Here is a 5,772-nt window from a genome sequence, read left to right as displayed (position 1 = left end):
TGGCAAGTTTTCGTATTTATTTTAGATATTATGTAGTATACATGTACAGATATCAGAAAAGGGTTAGCTTGTGTTCCTTCAGGTCCATAAGCACTGTGTGACATCTCGGGATGGGATCTCGGGGCGTTATAATTTGTGAGTTGAAAGGCTTAATAAATATCCATGTCAAAAGATTGCAAGCAATATCGAAACAACTATTTCCAAATAATGTTAGAAAATATATTAATAGAGGAGAGTCAAAGTATCAGCATGATACATAACGTATCAAAAAATATATTTTTGCTTGCTTCAGGAAAATTTATACAGGAGCTTAAGAGCCCTCGTAAAACTCTTATCCTCTAATATCTAACCACATCCATCGTACAAGATGCCAAGTTCAGGTACTAAAAAGACAATCTAGAAAAAAACTTTTGGGACTGCTTGTTAGTTAGCAAAAACTTGAGAACCGCTCATCAATATCAGAAACTACAGACAGAAAATGAGATAGTCTATGCTTCAAAAGGAACTAAGAGCCTGTTTGGATGGGCTTATAACTTATGGCTTATGCTTATAAGTTAAAAATCCCAACTTATGGATTTAGGCTTAGTTTTGTTGTTTTGATTATTTTGGCTTAAAAACACTTTTACCTTTTATCCAAACATACATTGTAAAAGTGCTTAAAAGCTATTTTGGCTTGAAAGTACCTAAACTAAGCTAATCCAAGAAGGCTCTAAGTTACAAGAGAATCAAAACTGGATATCAACAACGATTTTTTACTTGTGGGGGAAGCAGGGCTGGTTGTGGCTGGCCATAGAATATTTGTTGACCTACACCAGGACCGCCAGGAGGGTACATAGGCATTCGAGGAGCAACCAAAGATTCCATTCCAATTGGATGAATCTGTAAAAATTGAGCCTACATTTTCAACCAATGAAACATACTATATATTATATCACCAAGTTCTCAAAGATTGGTGATACTCTAAATCCGCTCCTTCCGAAAACTATATTAAAAAGGCACTCTTCCGAGAAAGCTCACATGATTGTAGAATGGATTAAGGTTGAAATTTCCAAGACATGATTCAGAAGAAATAGAAGCTTGACATGTGACTTGATAGCTTATCTGAGTATTAGCTCATCTTTAGTCAAGCTCACATTACATGAAGGTTTTTTAACCCAAGCAACATCAAGTAACACAATTCGTAACAAAAAATTGAGGACTAAACTTAACATCTTATAGAATGTGGGAGGAGATGTGATAGCTACTTGGAAGGACAAAACCAAACATCTTCTACAGTATCATCTTGCCCTTGGAAAAAACCTCTAGCTTGAACAATTGGGCCTTCTATAGAAGGTTTCGGGTTACTTGCTCTAGATCCCGAACACTTTGCATCTCCCTGATCTGCTACCAAAGTAGACACTTGATCATGAATGCTCCACAGAACAACCGATTTATCCTTCCCTGCAAAAATGAGTCCATGATTGGATTAGCTTTATTTTACACAAGCTTGGAAAAGTTCACATATCTGAGGTAACAACTAAAAGAGGTACTAATAACTGACTACACGCATTAACGATAGTAAGAGGCTGAAATCTAAACCAAACAGTTATAATAGTCGGCTAATCGGTAAACAATGAGGCTTCTAGACGGCTAACTTCACCGCACGCAACCACGATAACTTTATCCACGACAACTAGAGTTTAACAGAATGTAACATGGATGTACAAAGAGTTGCCTAGTTGTTATCAGAAGGATGCAGGCCCACAAGATTGACGCAATATAGATCAAGGCTTGTTGAAGATAAGTATTAAGTCCTCTATCGCTGGAATTTCGAAGATTGAGGAGTGGCAACTCTGAATAAATTCTAGAACCTACTCCCGGGTAGTTTTTGACTCAAACAGAAAACCTAAATATTAAAAATAAATATAAAAGTAGTGCAGAACTGTACTTAAAGATATTTGTCAAGCTGAATGCAATGCTGATGAGCGAATGCATCTTCTGTACTTGACGAAAATATCATCTTAGGAGGCAAATGCAATGTGTAGTTAGGAATGTCCTTCAAGTGTTTATGCAATCTCTCAAAGTTCCTGTATCGACTTAAACAGCACCCAATAGAAAGATATCAGCTAAACAAAGCTAGAGCGAAAGTCGAAAAATTAACTTGCTCACTGTTTAAAGGGACTTATTAAAATGCAATGCAATAAGAGTTCCAACACAATAACACTGAAATGGAGATGTTTATAGATGATATGGCATAATTAAGTAGTTAAAATATATACATGAAAACAATAACTTCTCTTTACAAACCAAGTGTCTTGGGTGGTTGCGCCGTAAGGGACACAACGCGTTAGCACCATTACGATATTTGTCAAGCTAAATGCAATGCTGATGAATGAATGTATCTTCTGTACTTCACGAAAATATCATCTTAGGAGGCAAATGCAATGTGCAGTTAGGAATGTCCTTCAGGTGTCTATGCAATCTCTCAAAGTTCCTGTATCTTCTTAAATAGCACCCAATAGGAAGATATCAACTAAAAAAAGCCAAAGCGAAAGTTGAAAAATTAACTTGCTCACTGTTTAAAGGGACTTATAAAATGCAATGCAATAAGAGTTCCAACACAATAACACTGAAATGGAGATGTTTTTAGATGATATGGCACCATTAAGTAGTTAAAATATATACATAAAAACAATACCTTCTCTTTACAAACCAAGTGTCTTGGGTGGTTGCGCCGTAAGAGACGCAACATATTAGGAACAAACTTTGATGCATAAATGGTAGCTCCAAGACTTGGTAAAGTTGCTATCTCATTTGTCAATGCAGCCTACAGTCTATCTTCTTCCTCTCTCAAAGATTTTTCAAGTTTGTTCCTGCAGTGTCTGCACCATGCTGCTAGTATAAAACAGGCTGCTCATGTCCTCGAATGCTGTGAATAGAACCTAAAACAACCCAAAGTACATTGAATTTTGTTAAGGACTTCCTCCAAAACTGATGTCAGTATAGGACTTGGAGAAGAGTTGGTGTACAAACCTGAAAGTATGCTGAACTGTTCATCCATTTTCTTAAACATGAGAATTTGTATATTAATGATTAAATAAGATCAGCAGTTTCAAAAATACAAGCAAGGTCATGATGAGAACAAAAATTGGAACTCACTCTTTTGAGCAAAGACCAACATAAATGGCGCTTTACATCTCTTCTCAAGTCTTTGGGAAGGTTAGAAATTAGATAATCTTCATCAAAGCCTCTAGTTTGTTACCATTTGTATTGCTATATCTTCATCTCCTCTCTCTCAGGTTTTTAGGAACCATGAGGTGAGACATCCATTATTCTGTATCCCGTCTTCTCAGTCTCATCCCTTCTAATCTTACTGTGATAGACTGCAAATATTTCTGGAGCTAGAAACTAATGCCATGTTAGTTGACTTCAATTTTCCAATGTAAAAAAGTTTCATCTGTTCTCTTATTTGGCCAATGGAAATCACAACTTCATCTTGAAAATAGAAGGGGTTGAAGCTTGGCATTTTTCAAATCAATGATTTATTTACACTTTCTTAATAACTCTTAAACTAAGAGGAAAAGATTATAAATACACTATTCATATCAATACATTGTATGGGAAGAATGATTACTTTAAAACAGAATTGACTTGTTCAGGACTCTTAAAGATAAGAATAGTTTCTCCATCAATGCATACCTGCATATTGCCAATAAGCAAGGAAAACAGAATCAGCCCAACGATGTAGATGAAGATGGCGAAGAGAATTTCCCATACAAAGTTGCTTGTCTTAAGGTCTTGGCCAAGAGAACTGAGATATATAAGATAGAAGAATTTGTTTAACTGAGGCCTTTGATATAGAGTAATTGAATGTAAGGATGATGAAAAACAAAAGCAGGACTATAGACCTTAAATTTCGCAGCCCCCACCAGAAGCAATAGAAGAGTTTGGACCAAAAGTTTCTTTTTTTTGAAACTCGAAACTGAAGAGCATCAACAAATATCCCAAAATCAAAGTCCTCGTGTACAGCTTCCAGTTTTAGGAGAGCAGAAGAAGAATTTAGTAATTGCGCGTTAAATTTTCCTTGATGTCCACAACATAAGTTGTCCAACACACATTTTTTCTACGCTTACATGCTCTGTTCCAGCAGTCATTTTGTCTTTGCAATGTGATCAAATATATACATGAAAACAATACCTTCTCTTTACAAACCAAGAGTATTGGGTGCTTGCACCGCAAAGCGCACAACGTGTTAGTAGCAAACTTTCATGCATAAATGGTAGCTCCAAGACTTGGTAAAGTTGCTATCTCATTTGTCAATGCAGCCTGCAGTCTATCTTCTTTCTCTCTTAAAGATTTTTCAAGTTTGTTCCTACAGTGTCTGTCCCATGCTGCTTGTATAAAGCAGGCTGCCCATGTCTTCGAATGCTGTGACTAGAACCTGAAACAGCCCAAAGAACATTGAATTTTGTTAAGGACTTCCTCCAAAACTGATGTCAGTATAAGACTTGGAGAAGAGTTGGTGTACATACCTGAAAGTATGCTGAAGTTACTTGATATGGAGGCGTCTAAATTGGGCGGCAACAAACTTGAGATCATCAGCTGTGAGAGCAAAAGCTTCAATATCTATGACAGCTTGCACTGTTCTACTTAAGGCAGGAAGAGTAGGAAGCATTGGGGTCTAAAGCCCATGTAAGAAGCTCTTCTCCACATAAATTACCAGCCTTGAGAGATGCAGAGTTGCAGAAACCAGTTCTTCCACTATTGGTGGTCATGCATCTAACCACATCATCAAACTATTCTTTATCATCCCAAACAGACTCAAGCCTTCGGACCGTACGCAGTGAATTAATCTAATCTAATCTAATTTAGAGACAATGTTAAAGTAGCTTACTTTTTTTTAGCATCAGCTTTCTTACAACTTGGAGCGGCATCTAACCACATCATCAAACTGTTCTACATCATCCCAAACAGACTCAAGCCTTCGGATCCTATGCAGTGAATTAATCAAATCTAATCTAATTTAGAGACAATATTAAAGGAGCTTACTTTTTTCTGGAGCATTCCAAGTCTCCACCATCACGCAGTAGAAACATCGGGGTGATAGCAAAATCTAATAGAACCCTAAAAGATCACTTACCCCAACCCAACACAATCCAAAATCATAATCATATATGACACCTCATTTCTCACCAGCATTTCATCAAACAACTCACACGCTTTCCTCATCCTACCCATCTTCGCATACCCATTAACCAATACATTCCAAGACGCAATATTTCTCTCAGTCATTTTATCAAACACCTTTCGTGCACTCATAAAATCACCAATCACCAAATACAAAGTGAACATCACATTATAATACATGACATTCTTCTCAGACGTTGCTTCAAACACATCAACAACATCACAAAACCTTTCATTTTTTGCATACCCAGATAACATCCAAGTCGTAATATTGAAATTTAGCCAGGATTAAAATTAAAATTGGAATATCATTCAAACCGTTTCTTAAGAATACCGTGAACGTCTAAGAATAAAAATGGAGAACTTGAAAAGGCAAAAGTCTCCATTCTTAAATGTTTTTGCTGAAACTGAAATAGAATTTTTTTATGTTGCAAAGCCTTTTTTTTGAAAGTGAAAAATGCAAAACAATGTGATAAATGCTCAAAAATACCACAAATTAGATAAATAGGAATACTACATTTTGAGGAATACCACATCAGCATGCCTCAACAACTTAGAAAAGTGATTTGAACTTTTTGCCCTTCATTAAATATCTCTATTTTAGAC

At 36.3% G+C, this 5,772-nt stretch overlaps 1 pseudogene; it reads right to left on the bottom strand.

Moving 5' to 3' along the window:
* Positions 1 to 4,038: 4,038 nt before the first annotated feature.
* LOC107849254 lies at positions 4,039 to 5,496 on the bottom strand (annotated as a pseudogene).
* Positions 5,497 to 5,772: the final 276 nt, after the last annotated feature.

Source organism: Capsicum annuum, chromosome 12 (genome assembly GCF_002878395.1).
Source record: "Capsicum annuum cultivar UCD-10X-F1 chromosome 12, UCD10Xv1.1, whole genome shotgun sequence".
Lineage (NCBI taxonomy): Eukaryota > Viridiplantae > Streptophyta > Magnoliopsida > Solanales > Solanaceae > Capsicum > Capsicum annuum.
The sequence above is the reverse complement of the archived record's forward strand: the minus strand, read 5'-3'. Positions and strand labels throughout refer to the sequence as shown.